Source organism: Gymnoscopelus microlampas (genome assembly GCF_963454915.1).
Source record: "Gymnoscopelus microlampas genome assembly, chromosome: 1".
Classification (NCBI taxonomy): Eukaryota; Metazoa; Chordata; class Actinopteri; order Myctophiformes; family Myctophidae; genus Gymnoscopelus; species Gymnoscopelus microlampas.
The window spans coordinates 36,208,531-36,234,486 of NC_139962.1; positions in this window are offsets into that span (position 1 = coordinate 36,208,531).

Below are 25,956 nucleotides of genomic sequence, written 5' to 3' on the forward strand. Positions count from 1 at the left end.
ATGACGCGGCACATGATTGGCTGACACAGGGGTATGGGAGTGCTTGGATTTGGCAGCACGGACAGTGGGCGAGAACTACTGTATGCCTAAACCTAAAAGAAATCATCTGCAGTGTTATTCGGACCCATAATCTTAGGAATAGCAGCCTAGCATAGTAACATGGCAAGCCACGGATTTTGCTGCTCCGTTGCCTTTCTGAATGTTATTTGAAGCTCCAACCAATGAAAGCGCTTCCCTTGGCCACGCCCCGTGTTACAATGACGGCATGGGCAGGGCTTGTAACAAAACCAACCAAGTGCTCCTCTTCAGTCCCTTTCCTAGAACAAGGAATATCGCTTATCGTGTTTGGGTAAATCGCTTCTCCCCCCAGTGTGTGAAAAAAAGTGCTTTCATTGAAAATTCCTCAACAGCTCTTCCTAGCGGCCAGAACAGGTCATATATTATTGTTGCTGAAAAATGCTCAGAACATGTTTTTGTTTTTTTTAGCTAAAACACTTTTTGATACATTGTAAGGACATTAACACATTTTTGAAAAACTGCATAAAGTGAAGTGATCACTTTAAGCAACATTGGTTGAAGATGACAATTGTCGCAATCTTGGGTCAAGATTGCGTTCCATCGCAGGTTTACTTGTGCGTAAGGGCGCACACACACATGCACACGCACACGCACACGCACACACACACACACACACACACACACACACACACACACACACACACACACACACACACACACACACACACACACACACACACACACACGCGCGCGCGCGCGTTGGTCTTATCACGTTATCTGCACCAGTGGTTTAGCGGTGAAGATGTACGCAGGCAAATCCTTAGTGTTCATTTATCCATTTGTAACTCAGAGATTGTTCAAATGTAAAGAAATGGGCCGGCACATACAGATGTGACATTCATGACTTTACAGTGTAACATTGAGATGTGACTGCCTCTGGAAATCAGAAAAAGCGTTTTGAGTCGACTCATTTACTGTGCGCACGCGTGTGCAAGAGAGAGAGAATACCTCGGCATGGATGAGAGGACATGAGAGAGAGTGTGTGTGTGTGTGTGTGTGTGTGTGTGTGTGTGTGTGTGTGTGTGTGTGTGTGTGTGTGTGTGTGTGTGTGTGTGTGTGTGTGGAGTGACGGGGGAACAGGGGGAGGTGGGGTGGGAGAGCGAGGGAGATGATTATGCCCATCTGTGGCGGATGCCAGGTGTGCAAGCCCCCCCCCCCCTCACCACCACCCCATCATACCCCCACCCCCTATCCTCCTTTCCCTTCTCCCTTATCTGCTTGTTCATGATCATCCCCCTTCTCTCTCTCTCTCTCTCTCTCTCTCTCTCTCTCTCTCTCTCTCTCTCTCTCTCTCTCTCTCTCTCACCCTCTCTCTCATACTCACACAATCACACTCCATCAGCACTCTCCAGCTGGCAGGAAAAGCAACAGCCACAATTGTCGTGGCTCTAACTGGTATCAAGGGGCTGCAGTGTGTGTGTGTGTGTGTGTGTGTGTGTGTGTGTGTGTGTGTGTGTGTGTGTGTGTGTGTGTGTGTGTGTGTGTGTGTGTGTGTGTGTGTGTGTGTGTGTGTGTGTGTGTGTGTGTGTGTGTGTGTGTGTGCGTGCGGTACATATATGCATACAGTATCTGGCATTTGTGTCATGCTGTGTATGTGTGTGTGTGTGTGAGAGAGAGAGAGAGAGAGAGAGAGAGAGAGAGAGAGATTGTGCGTGCGCACACGCAAGCATGCATCCATCACGTATGTACAGTATAGCTGTGTTCATGTTTATATGTATGTAAAGCTGTTTGTCACGTACCTTCCACTTGTCCTATTCTAATGCGAGACACAAGCAGTGGAAACATGAAAGAAGGTCCCCACACTGTGGATGCCTTAAGTGCAGTTTATTGGCACATTCACAAGTAACGTTTGCAGCTAATGTTCTTGTTCAGACTTCGCTATACATACAGAGAGGCCATCTTTAAATAGGCCAACACACACTCTGATCCTTGATCGTCACATGTCACATGATGATACCGGATTGTGCTTTTGTTTTTGTTTGAACAGAAGCAGGGTGATGAGAGGGAAACTGTGTCCTGCAGAGTTTTAATTACTTACTGTTTAAATATCCTACTATAATTCTAGTAACCTCTGTCTGTAGTGGTGAGTAGGTGAGTACGTGAGTACGTGAAGCTACCCGGTTCTCCTCAGTGGCTGGAGCAATTGCTCTGATTTTGCACACAGCCATTGACCATTACCATCTGAACTTAACTGTGAAGCCCGTTTTTCAATTTCACCAAATCTCAGCTTCTTATTAGCGTTTTTGTGTCAAACACTGTCGCCATGGTTACGGGGCTGCCCAGCTATGGGACGAACTGCCTCCCGGGTTGCCAGATCATGTGCGCATATCCCCCCACGGATGCGTCGACCGGGTATGGTCTAGTTGTTATAAATCGTATTGTGGACTTTTATTGAAATTTTGGTATGGTTAGCATCCCTAATAAATAAAAAATAAATAGCTAGATAAATAAATAAATCACACACGCACGCACACACATACACACAAACACACAAGATATTTTACTCATGATCCTTAACACATTGACCAATATATCAATCAACATATCTGCGAAATTTCCCAAAATTGAACGATTCCTCTAATATGTAGAGCTATGCCGCCCCAGTATTGAGGGATAAACACAAGAATGAACCTCACATATACAGTATAGAGGAGGAAACAGGTGAACCAGGCAATAATCATGCATTGAAGCAGCACTATGTAACTTTTTTATGAATAAAAAGTAATTTAGTCCAATCTGTATGGTGGACTATGTTAATACAATATAACTTATACAATTGGGGTGGTTGTATTTTGTCTCCCTGATGGTCTCCTTGATGGTCAAGATCCAATTTATCCCCTGAGCAAGCAGGCAGTATTTAACTCAATGGTAAAAAAAAATTGTACTTGCACAGGAAACCTGCTTTCAAATCCAGGGTAGAAGATAAAAGTTAGAAAAGTTACAACAATGCAGCTTTAACAATTATATAAAAATGAAATACAAAATCCGTAGTACAATATATCAAAAATATTTACAAAATCCATGATGTACTTAAAATGAATTTGAGGCAATATCGAAATAGCCTAAAATAAAGATGTAGAAATAGTAAAAATATCTATCAAGGCACGATGTAAACTGCAACCATCAGAGTAGACAAGAATATTGAAAGTTTAACAGAACATAACATGGCTTCTCCTTTTAACTCAATGGACGCAGGCCGCCATTCTGTCACCCTATTACTTTGAATGGTGTGCACGTTAACTATCAACAAAGGAGGGGAACAACATTGTGTTGTCACCTCAAAATATTTCCTATTTTGTGCTGACATCAGGAGTTCCCATAGAATCCAAAATGTCACCCAGCTTTGCCTCATGGGATCTGATGTGATCTTCAATTCTAACTGAAAATTTGATATGGATTTCATGATTTTATTCATCTTAACAAACAACACCTAAAATTCTTCATTGGATGCTCACAAAATGAACTTTTTGGATATTCTGTTGATTAGAGATGTTAATTCCCTGAAAACTAATCAAAACTCATTACTGCCCGGGACATCTTACCATCGTACATCTCTTAACAAGGGATATTTCACTTTCAAACATGTTTGGGGTCATTTTAATGTCTACTCTGGCTTTTGTGAGCAATCCAGATAGTTTTCAAGTTGCTTGATTCAGTATTTAGATATTTGATATTCATTCCTATACAATCCTAACTTCAAACTTTTTACCCATGTTAGATTTATTGAAAACACCGTCCTTGGTTCTGGTAACTGATATTGTCCTTCTAATGCGTGAGGAGACTGTATTTCTTCAATTACTTCTTTCATAATTGTTTTATAACTAGAAGCTCGCCCCCGCTACGCGGGGGCTCGCGTCTAGCCCGCGGCCACGCCCACGTAGCGCCCGCGGCCACTTGGCAAGTCATATAAGTGGCGTAGCGTCATGAGGGCCAGTGGGGCCGTGGCTCGGTCAGTGAAGACCCTGTAGTGCGGATGATATGTGGCATAGAGGGGCAGATTGTAAATCCCCAGAGGAAACATCCGTGGGCTACCATTGGTTCAGCAATGTGTGCGGTCGCCCTGCGGCCCCTCCTCCTCCACCAATGTGCAGTATTGAGAGCCCTGACGTCACAACAATTGGAGCGATGGGCACTGCACTCTGGTTGGTTAGGGTACACCTAGGGCCCAGGTAGAACCCAGTTAAAGCCTGCATGGGCAAACCCAGTTAGGACCCGCCTTGGTCCCACATAAACATGGCTAGTTGGGGCCCACCTAAGGGCCAGGTAGAAGCTACTTATAGCCTGCATGGGCATCGCAGTTGGGACTGAAGTGGATGCCGCTGACATTGCTGACATGGGGTCCATATGGTTTAGGCCACCTTGAAACCATATGGGAACTACGCTGGCATGCTGGCTGGAATGCAAACGCTGCATCATACCTGTAGTGTTTAGTTTGATGTTGTGTGTGTAGCAGATATACCTGCAGTGTGTAGATCAATGTCCATATGAAAGTCAATGCCCAGCAGTGTTTTTTTTTCTCCAGCAGAGTTTCTAGTGTCTCTGTCTCTCTCTGGAAGAGGTTGCACATGAACTCTGCAGCCGCACTGAGGCGCTCCAACACAAACACTCTGACATTAAGCTGCTTCACACAACAAACATCAGCACCACGCTGCTGTTTGTCCAAAAGACACAATATCTCCTCTCCGACCGACGTCATGTGTTCATGTATCGACAGCCGTACAGACTCCTTTTGACACATTTTACCTCGTTTATCCAGCTCTCACTGACTCTCCACATCGGGCTGTTATAGCGCCACCATGAGGCTGATTAGAGAAATCTCAAGTGGAATTTCTTCCTCGGCATAGTGGGAATGTGGGTGCAAAGTTGCACGGAAAGTGCATGCTGTGTTCATAATGTGAGGCATTTTGGTCCAAACGGAGCAGTCCTGCAGACTTTGGAAGCCATTTTAGCCAATCAGGATGGAATATGAAAAATCTGAAAGAGCCTTTTTTTTTAATGACTGTGGAGATACTGTGTACCGATTTGCGTGATGTTTGGGCAAAATATGTAGGAGTACTGTGAGAAAATGTGTTTAGCCAAAAGCGGCCTCCTGGTGGCACTGTAACAGGGCCATGTGAAAGAAATAGGGCAGAGGTTCTGAATTGGCATCCAGGGAGTGTGTGTGCACAGTTTCGCTGCGATCAAGTCAACGATGTGAGAGATTAGCTATCACAGACGGACGGACAGGGGGTGAAACATAGTCTTGCGCCATGCCTTTCGGCCTGGCGGAGACAATAAAAAAACGAAAGTAAAGGAAATGACCATTTCTGCAACAAAAGTAGTCAACAAACTATACTATAAAAACATGGGCCACATTGTCAAATAATCTAAGAAAGAGGCAAGAATGTAGAAAATAGCCGATCTACAAGCTTACAAAGCCTCTCAACGTGAGGCGTTGCGAACTTGTAGATCGGCTATTTTCACAATATTTACTTGTGAAACGGAGTCAAACAGAATGGGGGGGGTCCCCAGATCAAGTACGTTTATTTGGGGGATCTCAGATTAGAGCACTGCTCTAATCTGAGCGAAATTATCTTAATTTACTACATGACCATAATGCAGCCTAACATGCGTAGCACGGGGCGGTCCTGCCATTACGTTAGTTACTGTAGTTGCTGTGGAGCTACATAGTTCTCCAGAAGACACACACAAACATACACCATCTACAATGGACTAACTGAGCAGCAATATTGACATTCACCACACGAACGTGCATTGTTGACAAAGTGATTGCACAGCCGCTGCAGGCATGACAACCACGTTAGCGTTAGCGACATGGCAGCTATCACAGCGCCCTGTCCGTCGTCGCTGCGACTGACTGTGATTAGCCTGGGTGGCAGCCTGCTTCGCTGCGTTCGGCGGACTTTTTTAAGTCCGCCGAACGCAGCGAAGCAGGCTGGCACCCAGGCTAGACTGTGATGGCTACAGCCATAGATATATAAACACTACAGCAAGCTCTCTGAGATGCCATTGTCTGGAGACTGCTCTTAGCGTGACACGACCAATGAGAGTGAGCGCTGTAGTTGTTGCTAAGATACGGTGGCGTCTCTGCCCCATAGCTTGTAGATCTCTCACGCATGATTGGCGTAGGCTGCGTTGCCAGGTCTGACTGTTTGTATAAGCGATTGTGGGCTTATTTGGGTGCACTTTTGGGCTCGTCGTTTCCATAGACCACGGCAGTGCTTATTTCTTTCCCGTGACCGATGTGGCAAGAGAAGGTGCAAAACGAACCATCCGGAAGTAGATTGCGAGATGAAATATATAGCACTTTTTGATTATTAGAGAAGGAGACACATGTGAAGGTGGAAAATGAAATGTAGGAGATTATATAGTTTTTCATGAGGGATTTTTGTAGCAAGTTGTGAGAGAATTGGGCCACTCCTGTGGGGCGGGGGGCTGATTAGAACCATTGGGGTTTGAAAGGAAGACGCTCTCTGTTTGAGTGGAAAGATCTTTTGGGAAATAAAAAACATTCAAAGGACAATATCAGTCGGATTACAGTTCTGATGAGGATTCTGATCTGGTTTTAAGAACCACTTCAGACAAAGGGTCTGTAGGGAATAGTGGATCATGGAGGCAGCTGCATGTCGCCTGTGAGATTTCTCTCTTTTTGTTTGGCTGTGTATGATCATTTCCTTTAAAATACAATAAATTTAAGCCTCCGCAACTGTATGATAACTTAACATTTTCCGTCAGGCAACTCAAATTACGGTTGAACGGTTGAACGGTTTCTGTTGGGTGACACGTCACACCAGAGCTCGATCAGAGAGAGAGAGAGAGAGAGAGAGAGAGAGAGAGAGAGAGAGAGAGAGAGAGAGAGAGAGAGAGAGAGAGAGAGAGAGAGAGAGAGAGAGAGAGAGAGAGAGAGAGAGAGAGAGAGAGAGAGAGAGAGAGAGAGAGAGAGAGAGAGAATGTGTATGTGTATGTGTGTTTGTGTGTTTATCTCAATTATGAATTTGTATGTAATATAACTTGTTATCTGTGGCTTGTATGGTTCACAGGTATTATCTATCATGACCTTTTATATTTAAAGATGGTATTATGTACAGTATATTTCTGAAGTAGATCATTATTGTAGCTCGAAACTTCACTTGTGGATAATTGGATTTAAGGGAGCTACATACCGGTATTATGCATGTTTTCAACTCTTTCACTTCCACCACCCTAGTCTATCCAGTTGAAATCTGTGCAGAGCAAAGGGCAGAAGTTCATGACACAGAGGCCAGTGAATGGTTTGAATGATGTAACTGCAAAAACTGCTTGCTGTGGCATATCTGTCTCATCCATCTCCACACACCTGAACTATTAGGCAAGGTGGTACCCAAATATCTAGTCAATTACTCATAAGGCTAGTGATGTACACAGTTATTCCACCAGAGAGAGCTCCACAGACTTTGTACATAGTACATTCAAAAGCTGTATAGTGCGTAGCAAAAAATCCTGAAGGGGGCATCATCATGTGTCACTTGGTAGCGGCGGACATCTTGGTGGGTCATAAACAGCTTGACTTAACATTGACTCTTAGTACTAGGGCTGCACGATATATCGTTATCGTATCGTTATCGCGGTATAAACGTGTGCAATGCCAGTATCGCAAAAGGCAACGATATCGGCGATATAAATCCCCCCGCTCATCCATTGCTAAAGCGATCAACATCCCTTTATTTTAGCCAGTAAATAAACCCCTCCGTTTCTCCTCTTTCATGCGCCTTTCATGCGCCTGTTGGTGTGTGTGCGTGTGCCCCTCGAAAAATGACATGCCCTCACGGCCACAGTGGCCGTGGCGCCCCAGCAGCTGATTTCACAGTTTTTCCTCTGTGCGATTTTCCTGTCAATACGTTTTTTTAGACACCAGTCAGTGCCTTGGGTTGAGGTTGGTAGGTTTGATTTGTAGCCTATATTCCAGTTTAAAATTCTGCGGATCAAGCAATGCTTTTGAGAGAGAGAGAGAGAGAGAGAGAGAGAGAGAGAGAGAGAGAGAGAGAGAGAGAGAGAGAGAGAGAGAGAGAGAGAGAGAGAGAGAGAGAGAGAGAGAGAGAGAGAGAGAGAGAGAGAGAGAGAGAGAGAGAGAGAGAGAGAGAGAGAGAGAGAGAGAGAGAGAGAGAGAGAGAGAGAGAGAGAGAGAGAGAGAGAGAGAGAGAGAGAGAGAGAGAGAGAGAGAGAGAGAGAGAGAGAGAGAGAGAGGATTCCGTAGTACGGACCGAACGATGTGCCTCGATGTTTTTTTCCAACAGCAAAATATAGATTAATACATTTGACAAAACACAGCAAAATCCCACAATTATGAGAGTCTTAATATAAAGCAAACAAATTCAAACTTTAGGCTATCAATATCATACAAAAGTAGAGTGACCTCACCACTTTGATGGACAAGAAATAAATAATCCTTTTGCAAACAATATACATGTTCTGTTCGTTTGTCAACAATGATCTAAATGGAAAGTTTATTTCAGCAGAATGTGACAGTTTGTTTGAGCCCGTTTTGGTGCGCAACACAGCTCTCGTTTAGGTTAATTGCTTTCACCTGTTGTACTCAGGGATGTGCTGCAGGGGGGGTTCACGGGGGCGGCGCCCCCTTAGCTCAGGAGCTGCACACACGCGCGCCCCACATGACGCACGCTCGTTCCACAGGCATGTGCGTTCAGCGGCGAGCCATCCTCAACACCTAAAACAATAGCGTCTACCTGGCTGCTTTGCATAACATTAGGCTACTCGAGAAAAGCCATGGACTTGAATTGAATGTGTTACTTACATTCCTCTCACAATGAGAGTCAAAAGTTACTGGTTAAACGGGTATCAGCCTTGATGTTCATCAAGTTACATGAGCCACCTATGACTGGGACCCTGCAGATTATGTGATAAAGAGTTGTCTGATTATTTTAAGTAGCCTACTTATGTGTGGGTGAGTCTATGTTTTTATATAAAACTCAAAGGACAATAATTAATAATAAAGAAATAAAATAACAATGCATCTGATAATAATAATAATAAGAAATATAATTATATTTAAAAAAAAACTGGTTTTCCAACACATGTTGAATAGCTGGGCCAGGAATCCGAAAGGGGTTGTTATTTCCCTATTACGGAGGGGGTCGGTGATGGATGGCTGCATGAGTTCGGCCCAAGGGGCCAGCTTGAGACTCCAACACGGAAGAGGCAGTTCATATGAATGGCCTGTAGTTTTGCTGTTTTACCCCTGCTGGTGTCAGAAAGAATATTCTCTCAATGTAAGCGGATGGGTTTTTGACAAACTTCAGACTTAATTTTCTTACCTTAATAAACATTGTCATAAATACTATATATCGCTAGTTTAAAGTCTCCTTTCAATTATCATGATATGCGTTTTGCTAAATTATGGTCCCATTTATTTTAAAATTGAAGATAAAGTAGGCTATGCTCTAGGAGGGGCGGGATGATTTGATTGACAAGCTATACAACCAATAGCATTCATTCCCCGCCCCCGCTCTTGATTGAGAAGAAACCCAACCAATAGCATTCTTTAGGGATTGATTTCCGCTTGATTGATATATGCTTTTTGGCATATATTAAAGATGGCGGATTTCAAATTCCTGAACAATCGGCTTCATTTTCGGTCTGTAGAAACCGGAGGTGTGGCTTAGTCCATTCTTTTTATACAGTCTATGGAGGAGAGGAGATCCACTGCAGTGGAACAGCTCCTCGTCGTCGTCCGAGGCGTGCACGAAAAGCTTGCGCTCGTCCATAACGGACGGCGGAGAAAACGAACACTATAAACAATACTACCTAATATGATACTCACTAGCACTGTTGTGGTAACTTCAGCTTTACAGATTTAACAATACTGCTGCTGCTGGGATGGTATGAAAATGAGCGAAAATAAACAAAATACTGCGGTTTACCTTCAGCTTTGGAACGTCAAAAGGCGATACCAGCTTTGTTTGTTTGTTTGAAACCACGAAGCAGAATCAAACAGGTATGTGATACAATTGCAGGTGTATTTATACTGTACTGTGGTGATTGCGACGTGGATTGGCTGAGAGGTAAGCAGTGCAGGTGAACTTGATAGTGAACGTGAGTGGCTGAGCAGAGGACGGTCTCTACTTAACTCCTGAACATGCGTTGAACACAACTACATTTATTTTTTAATATAAATTGAATTTCTTAAGATAGTTTCAAAAAACGTTTTCCCAATGACTTCAATGGAAAAAAGGCGACTCACATCAAGTATTTTTCTCTCGGAAACCGTAAGGGCTACAGTTACCACACTTAGTAGAGAGGTTCACGGTCCAGTGGCCTACTGAGGAATAAATAATTACACCAGTTGGCCTCATGTTGTACAGCCCACTTTACGTCTTGGCCTAAAACTCTTGAATCGTAGGTCGTAGAATGAACATCATGATGCAACTCCCCATATAGGCCACACCCATTTGGATCTGACTAGATTTCCCGCCAATTAGAATTTTCAGCAAAACACACTTTTTGCTCCTCCTCCTACAGATTTTGTCCACATCTTACAAAGAATGATACGTATGATATCTGGACCCATGCAATAAACGCATCATACAGATTTTTTTTTTACAGGGCCTATTTGACAAAAAAATAAATAAATCAGGAACTAAACCTCCAATCAACCCCAAACTATTGAGGGTTGTGTACTGAACACAGCATCAGAAGCATTTCCACTTTGACCCATAGGGCCACAAATGTGCACAATGTAACCATTTGATGCAAAAACATGAGTATTTGACATTTTACACAAACACGTGACAAATTAGATGACATTTCTGGCTGACATGATGGCAGATACATCCAGCAAATATGGCAGAGCACAGTGACCTATTTTCTCACTTTATTTAGAAGAATGTGTAGCTTTCATCCTGGGTGCTTCACTTGAATTGCTGCAGAGTAATATATCCAAGTCTGTAATTGAATTATGAAATGGCCACTAAGCCCCTTCAGATAAGGGAGGCAGCTAACCAAATGGAAAAATGATTTGCTCAGGTTTGCTATGAATTATGATACACAGATTGTCTTCGTTGGACAGTACTGATTGGACTCCTATGGGGAATGGGAAATTGCTATTACCGTTCATCCTCAGTAAGAACATAGAAAGACATTCCCGGTGCATTGGTATAATAGCAAGACCATTAAGGACATTGTCCTAACTGCAGACTGGAAAGAAGGGAAGCTGGCCTCCCTCTCTATATATCTTCTCTCTCTTTCTTTCTTCATTTGATGCACACACAAATAAACACACGTCTGCTGTCTCTCTTTTCCCGTCTGTCTTTCACACATGCACGCACGCGTCGCGCATGCACACATAAATATCCTGACAGACATACACACAAACACATTCACACACAGACACACTGACAATCTCGCACACGCACTATGGGCCCCACAAGTGGAGAGGCCGCAACTCGTAAAGCAAGCGGTGACGGGCTGATTGATCCCCTGGTGAAAATGGGCGATATTCCCCCCGCATCGATATCAATAAAGCCTCTCAGGCTCGAGGCATCGCAGGGCCTCCCTTTGTTTCTCTTCCGAGGAGAGCTAAGAAAAATCTATAGACAATTGATGGTGTCTGGGAGAAAGGCTCTATTGGAGTATATCAAATCAACGTATCGGAGAAGGGAAAGTTTGCCCTGTGAATTAGACTGTTTTCACTCCAAGTTCAGCCATAGACAGAAAAAGATAAGGTGGCCATGTTTTAAAGACTTAAAGAGGGCAGATGATGGACAAAGGTTGGAAAAGAGAATGTGTGGATAGAAACCAAATGCATGGACAAATAGAAATATAAGATTCGAAAACATGAATCATGGATTTGTGAAAACAAAACAAAAGTCTGTTCGAATATCATCAAAAGAAGCAGTAACTCTTTGTAGATGTATTTGAAAGATATTTAAGATACCATATTAGTGATATAGAATTTATGAATGGACAAACTGGTGGAATCATAGTATCAACTAGAGCGCTCAATTCAGATATGCTGATGGAGCCATCTGATTCATCGTAGGCACCACAACACGCTGCATAGCTTCAGAAGAGGGAAGTGGGGTGGAGTTCTGGACAGACTGAGATGTTGGGCCAGCAAGCCCCCTCTGCGTCCGTACAGGATGGGATCTCAACTCTATCTCTGTCAACAGTATTTTTACTATAATAAATACTGTATAGTTACTTTGTTTCTCTGTAGTCCCAAAAATCAACAAGCTGCTTCAGAATGGTATTTGGCATCTGTTGTGGTGCATCCATCATATTTCACTTTATAACACTTCTGTGGTCATTTTTTTTTGGTTTATCCAAACCCATTGTAACTTAAAACTTAAATTCCCTGAAAACACATGACCTTGGTTCTAGTGACTGATATTGTCCTTCTAATGTGTGAGGGCGCTGTGTTTTTTCAACTCTTTTTTTATAATATTTTTTAACATGAAAAATATGAAATATGATATGAAAAGAAAGAAAAAGAAAAAAAAACAGTCCCCTCAAGCATTAGAAGGTCAATCACCTGACAGTCACCAGAACCAGGGATGTGTGTTTACATGGTTAAAATGGAGTTTGAAGTTACAATGGGTTTATATAGGAGGGTGTGTACTGTGTGATAAAATGAATATCAAATATCTAAATATTGAATAAGGCAACATACAAACTGTCACACAAAATGTACCTTCTCTGCTTCTTGGGACAAACATGACAAGAACACAGACGGCGCATCACGTTTATGATTGATTGATTGATTGATTGACAACAATAAGAGGGAACACTACAGTAGGATATGGGACAATCTCCTCCGATACAACTCAGTAGATAGTTGTATCCGTAGAGCACCACAGCACCTACAGTAGATTTGTAAGCCTGTGATACTAGTAGCAAGAGTTATCTCTTAAACAAGATCGATGTCTAACGTTCAAGAAAGTTAGTATTTGAACATTCAATAGTAAGAGACCACACCTTCTGCTCAAGTTAAACAGTATTTATCGAACGAAATGGGATGTATGTGTATTGCTGAGGAGCCCGCGGTAGGGCGAGACTCAGGGTGGGAGCCAGGTATAGGCGATTTTTGCCTCTGCCACCAGGGGGGGGGGCAAAGAAAATGAACATATATGTTTTTATATATTCAACATATATGTTTATTATATATGTGACATATACTAAATTGGCCTCCTGCATATATGTCTCTATATATGTACATACTAGAGTTTCGGGGGGCTACGCCCCCCTCAACCCCAGCCGCGCACGGGGCCCAGCGTGGCCGCGTGTATATTGGGGTACTGAAATTGCTGGAGTAAAACTGTGGAAAAGTTTAAAAAAAAAAAAAAAAAAAATTGAAAACCCCCTGCTGGTCGACGGACCCCCTGTGGAGTGTTGGGACGCGCGGGGACCCCCCTGGAACATGGCGGACCCCTTCGGTGTTTTTTTTTTTTTCATGAAGGTGGTTGCTTGTTTCTGGCGCTTGTTTTTAGAGAACCTGGCATGCCAACCTGAACTTGGCAACCCGACTGACATCAGTGACGTGTCCTTGGTATTTGTACTTCCGGGTTGCATAATGATGACATCACCCCAGCGCATGCTGGCGGTGGCGTTACACCAGAAATGGTTCCTGGAGAAAATGGTGACCAAAAAAAATTTTTGGAAAAAAAGGAAAAAAACCCCGCATCGGCTGCCTGCTGTTGTGGTGATTAGGTCGTGCGCACGGTAAACGGTACGAAGCTGCCTCCCCTTCCGTTTTGTCCGACATTTGGTGAGTAGAATTAATTATGCTGCGCGGTGGAAAAGGTGTAGTGAGCAATGAGATGTCCCCTACGCGACGCGTAAATTCAGCGCGGCCGCCGTGGCGAGTCAGTTGGCGACATGTGGTCTGGCGGTGCGTTGTTTATTCGATAACAGAGCTGTGGGGTGTCCGCACCGAGGGTGCGGAAGTCGGTCGCCATTTATATAGTTAGATATATCCATATATGTGGACAGAAGAGACTAAATATACACATATATGCACATATATGAACCTGAATATGGTATATATGCAGCATATATTCTGCATAATATACTTGCCATATATATCGGCAAAAAAAAAGGAAAACAATTGGCCTGCCACCAGGGGGGCAAGTGCCCCCCATGCCCCCCCCTAAAAATTGTCTATGGAGCCAGGCGACCATGCTTGCTCGGCCCTGGAGCTGTCTATTGCCTCTGCTCCGACACTGCCCCGCCACGGGACTCCTAGAGGAAGGAAAAATAGAGAAGTTAGAAGAGCAAAATTGTGGAGGAAGGGGGTTGTTGGGGAGGAGGAGGAGGGCATTTTGAAACCACCTAAGCAGAATCAAACAGGTAATCGATACAATTGCAGGTTTATTTATACTGTGGTGAATGAAGTTTTAGCCGGATTTTATTGATTTACTTGATTTTATTACCTTTAGTAAACATTTTCATAAATACTTTCTGTTTTCAATTGCTAGTTTAAAGTATTTTTTAAATTATCATGATATGCGTTTAGTAAATTACGGCCCGTTAATATTTTTAAATGAATGATAATGTAGGGTATGTTTCAAGGGCTTCTACTGGTTTTACCAAGTAAAGACACTTAGGTTGCAGACAATAGCCGTCATTTCCGGTGGCTTTTCAGGACCGGAAGTTCCAAGATGGTGGATTTGAACTCACAGAAACAACCAGCGGGTCACGTGACGGTTCCCTTCGTCTATATATTTACAGTCTATGGTTAAAACAACACTATCAACCAGGTGACAGATCTTACCTTAAATCACATAGATAATGTTATTTCTTCATTTGCAACCACAATACAAAAAGTCTACATGAGTTGAGGAAACATGCATAATAAAGCATGTATGAATGTGATGGCAGGATTGTATTTGAGGACATAACATCCAGTATTGCTCCACTAGGCTCTGAGACAAAGGGGTGTTTTCCATTGATAATTGCATTCACTTCAGCCTTTCTTGATTGAAATGCTTTTTCCTCGTTGTTCTTCTATTTCTTCTCTTTCTCTGAGGGGTTTTCAGTGGATGGAGGGTGCCCCTAAAGGAGGCCATCCTCTTTACCATGTGACTGTCTAATTGCAATCCCAGCTGCTAATTTATGCACGCCTTTGTTTTCTTCAAGACATGTATTTAAGAAAAAAAGAAAGACACACACACACACACACTCACACACACACACACACACACACACACACACACACACACACACACACACACACACACACACACACACACACACACACACACACACACACACACACACACACTTCAAAGGATTTGGGATATGTAAAGAGTATAGCAACAGAACAAATTTACAAGGCTGCTTAGGATCATAAAAATACATTCATTATTATTTTTCATATGATAATAAGTCAGAGGAAATGAGAAAATCTAAAGGGAAGTCATATAATGACATATGGGTATGAATATGGTACTTATTGTTGTTTTTCTCTCTTCCTTCTTGAATACATTTACATAATAATGATACATAGTATTTATTCCCCTTAATCTGGAGTAATGTAGGACAGCCAACTGACCATCACTCACAAGTGCACTCACAAGCACTTGGAATTATTTTTACATTTGGTTTGTCAAGGACAGATCTCATGGACATAACTAGCATTGTTTTAATGTAAATGGTGTTTCCACAATGAGGAGCCATTAGATACACTTACAGTACAGCATACATGCACACCACACACACACACACACACACACACACACACACACACACACACACACACACACACACACACACACACACACACACACACACACACACACACACACACACACACACACACACACACACACACACACACACACACACACGCGCGCACACGCAGGCACATGTACATGCACAAGGGCGCGCACACTCACACACACACACACACACACACACACACACACACACACACACACACACACACTTGCGCAGGCACATGTACACGCACAAGTGCACACACACACACACACACACACACACACACACACACACACACACACACACACACACACACACACACACACACACACACACACCCAATCGCACCCACACCCACACTGACATCACTTCACATGGAAACGCTGGTATTTACTTTATGCATGAGGACAGGTAAAAAACACACAAATCCACGGCGGACACCGGCTGTAATTGAATGTGACTCCCTCCGTATACTATCCGTAGTTCCAGGATCCCGGCAGCTAATTGGAATATACAGCTTCCTAAACCGCCGGTGAACTCCGGGGATTGGCTGGGCTGTCAGCCGCCGAGGGCTCCGCCGTGGGTTTAGCTGTGTTAAGGTGGCATGGGACTCCCAGACAGCTAACATTGAAGTTGAGGGCTAGAATGAGAGGCAAATTGGAGGCTCCAAAGCAAGATGGGATGACAGGATGTGCGTCCTTGTGTGTGTGCGTGCATGTGCACGTGTGTGTTTGTGTTATAGAGACTGCCTGTGAGCGTGTGTGTGTGTGTGTGTGTGTGTGTGTGTGTGTGTGTGTGTGTGTGTGTGTGTGTGTGTGTGTGTGTGTGTGTGTGTGTGTGTGTGTGTGTGTGTGTGTTACTGTGACAGGCCTGTGCGTGGACAGGTGTGCTAGTGTCTCCGTCGACGGCGTTTCAATAGATTCTGAATAGAAAACGTCACTGTGGCTCTCATTGCCTGTCTATTATGATTAGTGTCAAAGACTGGCGCTGTGCAGGGTTTTGCTAAAACTGTTTCAGTGTAGATATAGCACATCACAATGCATCTTTGCTACTTTCGTCAAGTTATATTTGAATTAAGGTGTTTGAACAGAAACAGCCGGCCCAATAGTGGATTCTTTGTCCTCTTTCAGAGCTTGAGAGTGAATGTAAGTCCAGAAGTTTGTCTGCACATTTAAGAACATTTACTTGGTTATTCGTCTTGTTTTATGCACCACAGCACAGTATATACCGTACCTGTAACGGAAATACAATTTATATTCCCTTTAGGCTATTGATTTATCGATTATTGATTATGCATTTAGTATTCATCTTACTTCAGTTATATTAATATATGACTGTATGCTGATTTGTCTGAATGTAATGTGCCAAGGGAAGTAAATTAGTCTGATAATATAACTTATGAGTTTAGTACACCTTAACACCTTAGTACTTATTAAAGGAGGAGTTCACCCAAAAAATGACTTATTTTCTATCAATTGCACACCCTATGAAGCCTTGAGTCCATGGATTCTTTTTTTGTTTTTGTTGCATTCCTAAGCTAATTATTTGATTCCCATCTCCTACCGGCTAATGTATCCGGTAGGAGACACAAAGTAGATTATTTTTGTCTCCTACCGGAAATACACACGGTCATCAATGAAATCAAGGCTTCAATTGATAGAAAATAAGTACTTTTTTTGGGTGAACTCCTCCTTTAAGCAGCAGGCTCATACAGCAAGGTCAAGTAGCTATTCCTCTGTAGGCAAGCAGCAGACCTAGACAGCAAGACGACGAGTTATAAAGTTTTGAGAATGTTTCTCGTATCAGGTGGCAGTATTCTGGCTAGGGCAGTGACTATGGCCTCGGCATATAGCAGTGGGCCTTCCATTCTCAGTCGATGAGAATGGAACACATGTTTATAGTTGGTCAGGGTAGTGTCGCCGCTCTTGGACACTGAGCGTGGAGCAGCACATTTCATAGTCAGGCAGAATTGACCTTCCATACTCAAGTGCTGTGAACACATCTTTTGGTCAGACAGAAGAATGTCAGTCCTCAGTGTTATCCTAACAATGTGTATATCCTTGTAGAATCTGTATTCAAGCTGCCCCAACATCCAGATCTGTGTCAGACTCCTGTTACCTTCCGAGACAACCGGACCCTGTCCACCTTTCCTTCCTCCATCTCCTTCCATCCCTTTTCCCTCTCCCTCTCTGTTCTTTATTATTATTCTCATTATTATATTACATAGGAATTATTGTTATATTATTGTCATCTGTCGTGTTTAATAAATCTACTGAAACCATATCAGTATTAACACTTCATTCTTTCACCGAGGACTTATTGAATTTCCACAACAGTACCGTACATATGTAACCGGTGTAGTTTTTATCCCTGCGTTGTGTAATGGACTACACGGACCCAGAACTGTCTTTGGAGACAATCTCCATTTATTCTGACAGGAAACAACATACAACACGTCTCCAGTTAGTTCGGTTTGTAGTGCAAAGAACTCCTCTCTCGTTCCAACAATGAAATACACAACCTCAATATGAAATTGATAATATAATGCAACATACCTGACAAGAAACAACATACAACACGTCTCCAGTTAGTTCGGTTTGTAGTGCAAAGAACTCCTCTCTAAACAAAGCCAAACAAACACTGTATAAATCGTTTGCAAGTACAATTCCCATTTTGTTATACAGAGAAAACAACAAAAGACACCCACCTCGTTCCAACACGGAAATACACAAGGAATAGGTGGAGGTGTGGCAGGGCATTTATACAGGGGACAGAAGGAGGAGACTAAAAGGAGCTGTGACCACTAATGCACTATGTATTCTTATACACATGAATCATGGAGAATTAAGTCAGGTAGAAGCACTTATTTGTATCACATTTTGTGTAATTATATAACACTTATTAACACTGTTACACATATACAATGTAGAAATATAATGTTGTTGGTAAGGTGTTCATCTTACATGAGAAAAATGACAAGGACTTTTGCAGAAGACTGCCATATTTTCATTCAAGATGTCTACCATCATCTTTCAGTCGTATTTCTCATATTCTGAAACTCAACAATATGAGGAACTTGCCTCCTACTATGTATTGTGTCATCATATGGCTCACCATTGTTTTGGACTTTTTGAATTACTTTTGCTATAAGAAAAATAAGCTTAAATAGCATTTCATGTTATTTAAAAAAAAATGCACATGTCTGAATTAACAGGGTCATGTTTTGTACAATGCAATTTAAATGTAAACTGTAATGAGTGGGATTTGAACCGGGGACCTTTGGAACATGAGGCTATTCTTTATTGATTGAGCTATTCAATCCAAAGCCTCAGACAGAGAAAGGAGAATCCAACAAAACAAAACAAAAGGGCAAATGAAGTACGTCATACATTGATACAGTCATGTTGTGTGCAATGCAATTGAGATGAAGTCTGCATGAGGTGGGATTTGAACCGGCGACCCTGTGGTTTCAAGGCAGATGATTAAGCGATCAAGCCATTGGACCAACAGACCTGACCTGAACGCAAATTGCTCAGAAATCCTGGGTTTAAATGTTTTTCAAACTGCTCAAAATTGCAGACAATCTAAGGAGTCAAGGCATTTGTGTAAGCAGGTTTAATGGCTGTCGGGCAAACGAGGCATGACTTTTGCCTGTTTAAAGTTTGCATTTAAAAAAAAATGCTATAGCGCCCCCCTTTGACCAATTGGAGTAAGATTGGTTTCGGTGATACTTGGAATGACCCTCTACATTACTGCAAAGTTTCAAACAAATGTGAGTCTGCATGTACGTGTTAGGGGCAGACGAATCATTTTCATAAAACTGCAATATTCATTGGCTCATAAAAGCTTAATTTTTTCATGGAAAATCCGCTTCCCCAGTTTGTCGGCATAGGTCCAAAGCTCATGTGTAAAATGTTTCGTGCAGATTGCTCAAAGATCCCAGGAGGAGATAGATTTTTTACTGTTTTTCATATAATTCAAAATGGTGGGAGATCTAAAGGTCAGAGGTCAAAAGTCAGAGTGTGAAAGTTGTTAGGCATGAGGAGACGCATGTGTGTATTGAAGTTTCATGGCTGTAGGTCAAACAGGGCATGAGTTGTACCTGTTCAAAGTTGGCATTTTCAATTGAGTGCTACAGCGCCACCCTTTGGCCGATGGTTTTGAGTTTCGGGTCTTTGCCTTTTGGCAGAGCCTTCTACCATATACCCGAGTTTCGTGAAAAGTGACCACACGGTTGGGCCAGAACTGAAAAAACGGCGGAAGAAAGCCAAGTGTTTCAAAGAGGTTTCGAGCCTGATAGGCCTCGAACCCTCAAATATCATTTCCTCCAGCCTACAGCCAATCACACCCCCACGTTCAGACACCGAGCACCATGCAGTAGTATATGCTGCCCAGAGCATACTGTACCATCATGTCAACTAATTTATTAGGCTACAGCTTTCAATGATTCTAAAGCTATCTATCTGCATTTCTGTACTTTACAGTACATTCATTTGCACTGCATATATAAGATGTTGCAAATAGCTGCAACAGGTTTACAAAGACTGGTTGAAAAGCTAACAAACACACGTGCTTATTCCCCCTTGCCTTGATGTGGCTTAATTGAAACCCCCGTGTGGAATCAGGCAGTATAATTTCCTGTGTGATGTGACCACCAGGAAGTTGACATCAGAGGAAAACAAAATGTTAGAAAACCAGAATGGACTTAAACAGAAGGAATGTTGCACTGTAACTAATCTGGTGTGTGAATTAATCAACAAAACCGGATTCTTGTTTAGAAGATAAATACATTAAACATATCATTGCAGGTCTGCCATCTTAATGTGTTTTAGGCTCTTGGATGGTCAAATAGTGAAAGTGTGATGGGTGCAGGTGTATGGTGGTGTGTATTATGGGAAGATTTTCACTGGATTTGTGAAGGACTGGAATTACTGTAGCTCCCTGACAAAGATATAAAAGTTTAATGTTAGGTGTTACATGGAAAATCACTGAAAATAATGCCTGATGTTAATTCCATCAGAGGAAGACAACCAAAGTAAAGGACACTGTCTTTGGAGCACAACATGAAAATCAATATACTGAAAAACAACAGGTAATTGGTTTTCCTTTTTTTTTTCTTTTTTTCTTTTCTAAATACCAAGCTATTACTTTCTGGGGTATCAATGGTAATATTTTAACTGATATAATTTACTTTTAAATCTTCAAATGTAAGTCTTTCCCTGCTGCACCTCGACGTCTGTTTTCCACCAGCCTTGATTCTATTTCATGTAAATAGTGAAACACATAATTATCATATCATAATTGCGGTAAAGATGGCTTTGACAGAAATCATTTCCCGTATCTAATACTGCGCTAATCGAATTTGTTCCCCTACTTGCTAACACGACCTCTTATGATTGAGTTTCGGACATTCGTTCTACTGTATACTATACCCACAGAGCGTGTGCACGTATGTGAACATGCACTGTACTGTATGTGTGCTTGTCTATTTCTGTGTGCTTGTCTATGTCTGTGAGTGTGTGTGTCTGTCTGTCTGTCTGTCTGTCTGTCTGTCTGTCTGTCTGTCTGTCTGTCTGTCTGTCTGTCTGTCTGTCTATCTGTGTAGTGGCATGGTTCATTGGCTGCTAGTGCACAGTGTATTCCTGCCATTATGTGAAAGCATCATGAGTTCAGTTTAGCTTTATTTCCTTAACCACTTATACCCTCTATTCTTAGTAAAACGGAGCTGAGTTTTCATCAAATCTCTTCGCCAAATGTACAAGCTTACAACGTTGTGAGCTTGTAGATCGTTCCCCATAATAAGGATGCTGGGGTTCAAGTGGTTAAACAAAAAAATGTCCATGGTCTTTCATGTGCTGAGTACATTTATGAGCCATGGACCCATGACATACTTTACGTATATATTCTATATTCAACATATTATTTTCCTAATGTCTTCCACAAATCCAGTTGATCTCTTGAACATGAATCTCTCTCTCGTTCTCTGTCCCTATTGTTCTGGAATATGATTGATTGACAGTTCTTAGCAGGAAGGATATGGCGGAGCTGGTCCGGTCATGTGACCAGACAGATGGCTGAGCAGACAGCAGTGTGTGTGTGTGTGTGTGTGTGTGTGTGTGTGTGTGTGTGTGTGTGTGTGTGTGTGTGTGTGTGTGTGTGTGTGTGTGTGTGTGTGTGTGTGTGTGTGTGTGTGTGTGTGTGTGTGTGTGTGTGTGTGTGTGTGTGTGTGTGTGTGTGTGCGTGCGTGCGCGCGGTGCGGTATTTCATGGTGCATGTCTTTGTGTATGTGTATCCGCATGTGCATGTGTCTTGACATGTATGTATGCAAATGAGATTGGTCATGTGCATGTTTAATCAGTTGTAACACAACAATGGATCAGCTGACGCTCCTGGAGCTAGTAAAGCTATACGCTCACTAGGCCTACCTGCAAATGAACTGAAGTAATAAATAAGAGAGATTGATGTATACAGATAGATATACATTAGCTGTACCATAACAAAGCTTTCAAATCAGAACAGAAGTTATTAACTTATCAAACTAGGATCACCACTATTAGCCCAAATGTGAATGCTTAGCCTAAATTAGAATCCTGTACGAGCCCATCCAATCAGATTGCTGTTACAAAGCAGTCCATTCATAATCGCAGTTACACAAACTTTGCAGTCTGATTCACTGTTAATAACAGTCCAGTCAGAACCATGATTACAAAACTATACACAAACATTTAAAATAGAAACATTTTCAACAAAAATAGTTACCAAATTTGTAATTTCTGACAATAAAAAAGGAGAGAACCAGGATCCCACAGGGGTCCCCTCCTTTTTTCCCTCTGCACCAAATCTCTTTGCCGAAACTAAGATACATCATGAGCTTGAAGAATGGCTATTTTCGCTGAAACTTCGCTTATAGCATGACATTCCCAGAATTTGGACACTGGACACTTTAAGTTGTTAAAAAAAGAGCCATTACTACTACAATATATATATATTTTTTTTAATTATGTTTTGAAAATTTTTAACATATCACTGACGCATTTAAGTGAAACACAGCTAGAATAGTTGCTGGAATGGTCTTAACCACTTAAACCCATACGTTGTTGAGCGGAGTCCCTCAAGGCTCTATACTAGTACATTTTCTGTTTTTCTGTTTGCGCTCTACATTAAATATCTAAAATAGCCGGTGTAAGCTTGCTTGGTTAAGTTGTTTAAAAAAAGAGCTGTTACAATATATTTTTTTGTTTTAAACATGAGGTTTTGAAAACGTCGAACATCACTGACGCATTTAAGTGAAACACAGCTAGAATAGTGCTTGAATGGTCTTAAAGGCCAGATTGAGATAAGCCTGAGGACAGGTCTCTAACAATGAGCGATTACTGCACTAACAAGGCTGGCGGCTGCAGGGGATGCGTGTAATGTGATTGGTGCTGGCTGCCATCTATCTTGACCAATAGACAACTGACCTGGCTATGCCCCCCCAGGTCAGATAGAGTTCACCAAGAAGGAGACCAACATTAGGTAACATGCACTCACACACATGTATGCAACCAAAACTGCGCACAAAAAAAGTGAATTTGTGTGTGCACACAAAAACACTTTTAGTTTTACCTGGACAAACCCACAAGCTCTCTCTTTCTCTCTCTGAATTTAAATGGTTAAGACACACTCTCACAGTGTAGATTAGCTCACTCACATAAAGGACACCCACCCACCCTTTTGCTTTGACTACAGACACACAGTGGCACAAACAGGATTCACACACACACACACACACACACACTCACACGCACACACACACACACACACACACGCACACACGCACGCACACACACGCGCACTGCATACTGTATATATGCATGCACAGACAAATACGTACATCAACACAGTGCACACAAGCTCACATACACCCACTCTTCTGGTATGACATACAGTACTGTACGCTTGTACACTTGAATGCTCAATCAAAAAGCTAAGAATTGTTGTACAACTAAATAGATCATAAAGACATGCACTCATGCACGCATACTTTCAACAAATCAACGTGAAAAAAATTCAATCGGCTACAACAATGATCTTTTTTTTTGTTTGTCAACTAACTCACTATGCATTGCATTGCGTGGTGTGTCAATTAAAAAAATCCTGATAAGACAGAGACAGATGAAGAGAAAAGGACAAAGACAGACAAGGTGTATGCTATTAGAGTGAGGAAAAGTAGTGGGAGGGAGAAGAGATGTAGAGAGAGTGCTTTGGAGGGAGGGAGGGTGAGTCGTGTTGACTAATGAGCGCTGTTGCTCCCAGAACAATCAGGGTCTCCGTTTTGCCGTTTGTTCCTACCTGATGTATAGTGTGTGCTGTGGGACACGTTGTAATAAGACCATTTGGGCCTCTCATTGGTGAGCATTAGAGGCAAATATCTTCCACCGTCCTAAAGAGAGCCTGCAGGGCTAAAGAAACAGTGATGTTAAGGTAGCTAGCCACCCTCGCTCATTTGGTCAGGGTCAGGATGACGGCCAATGCACAATGGATGTACACACTTCACAAATCAAATCCTGTTTCAATTGTACTCTGAGAGTGTAGATTTGTACACTCTCCTGAATAGATGCATTTACACTGAGGATTTTACTATGTAAAAAATGTGTGCGTGCGTGTGCGCACTCGGGCATGCATCCATCACGTATATACAGTACAATATAGCTGTGTTCATGTTTATATGCATGTATAGCTGTTTTTCATGTACCTTCCACTTGATGCAATACCAATAGAAGACAACAGAACACAAGCAATGGAAACATGAAAGAAGGGCCCCACACTGGAGTTCCCTTAAGTGCAGTTTATTGGCACATTCACAAGTAACGTTTGCAGCTAATGCTCTTCGTCAGACTTAGCTATACATACAGAGATACCATATTTAAATACACAAACGGTGTGTATTCCTTTTCCTTTACCTGTGCACTTGAATGTGGGCAGTATTTAGGAAGTTACCTTCACAATGTAATATAATACACATTCCTTTCAGTTAAAGGTAGGGTAAGTGAGTTTTGGTAAATTTGTTAAAAAGGTTAAGGTACTATATTCTGATAGTAATCATTGCTACAGAGCGTTTGTTCGATCACAGGGGTCTCTCCAGCTCTTTAGTAAACAGTATAGTACATTTTCAGGTAGGTGACAAAATTTAAGCCAATCAGGAGAGAGCACTGGGTATCCGGTGCCCTCTCTATTATTTTTAACTCTATATATTTTCTGTTTAATAAAGAGCTGGTGAGACATGGAGACTCTTTTTTTAACACTATTGCAGTGAGTAGAATATAGAGCTATTTAACACTTATTTTAACAAAAGTAAATCACTTAACCTTTAAAAGTAATCATGATTCTATATTACTTTCTGTGCCAAGTAGTGCATTCTATTACTTACCCTCTATTATGTTACCCTCAAATGAAGCATAAAAGGGTTAGGTATAATCTTAAATGGAATAGAGAAATAATGATGTTATTGGTATTAAAATCAATTGGAATTGGAATATTAAAAACAAATCTGTTTTCACCCATTTCAATTAAAATGGGCAAGCCCTCCAGGGGCTCCTGACTGATACCCAAGAATTGAATTATTCAGCCCCAGTGTACTCAGTCAGAATCATCCAATTCAAGTCTTCTGTTGCTGTACCCTTTGGTATAAGCCAAAGTCTCTGTTGCTGCTGTACCCTTTAGTAAGACAAAGTCTCGCTTGTGGAAGTTTCAGAACGTGGGAGCAACTTAAACCTTCAGTATAGAGTAGCATACAGTAGTTGTGTGCCACTGGTGTGCACCAAAACAGGTATACAGTACAAGCTCAAAATGTGTAATGCTGTGACGTGTTGTGAGCTTGTAGATCAGTTTTTAGGGTGCCTCACTGTGAACATTGAACAACCAGGTAGGAACATGAGAAGTGAGCACACCTTGCCAAGGATCACTGGCACGACGAACTGGACACACGGTTGAGAACACAGTGCCATTGACAGCACAAGAATGGCGCACTAGCTCTTGAAATGGGCCCCTTGATCCATAAGGCTGCTTCTGACGCCGATCGGCCGTTTTGCTTAGGCCTCATAGCAGCAACAGCAAGAGTGAAACAGGAAGTCAAGGATCAATAAGATAAATGTTCTTTACAAGACAGTATGCACTTGGACTCTATCA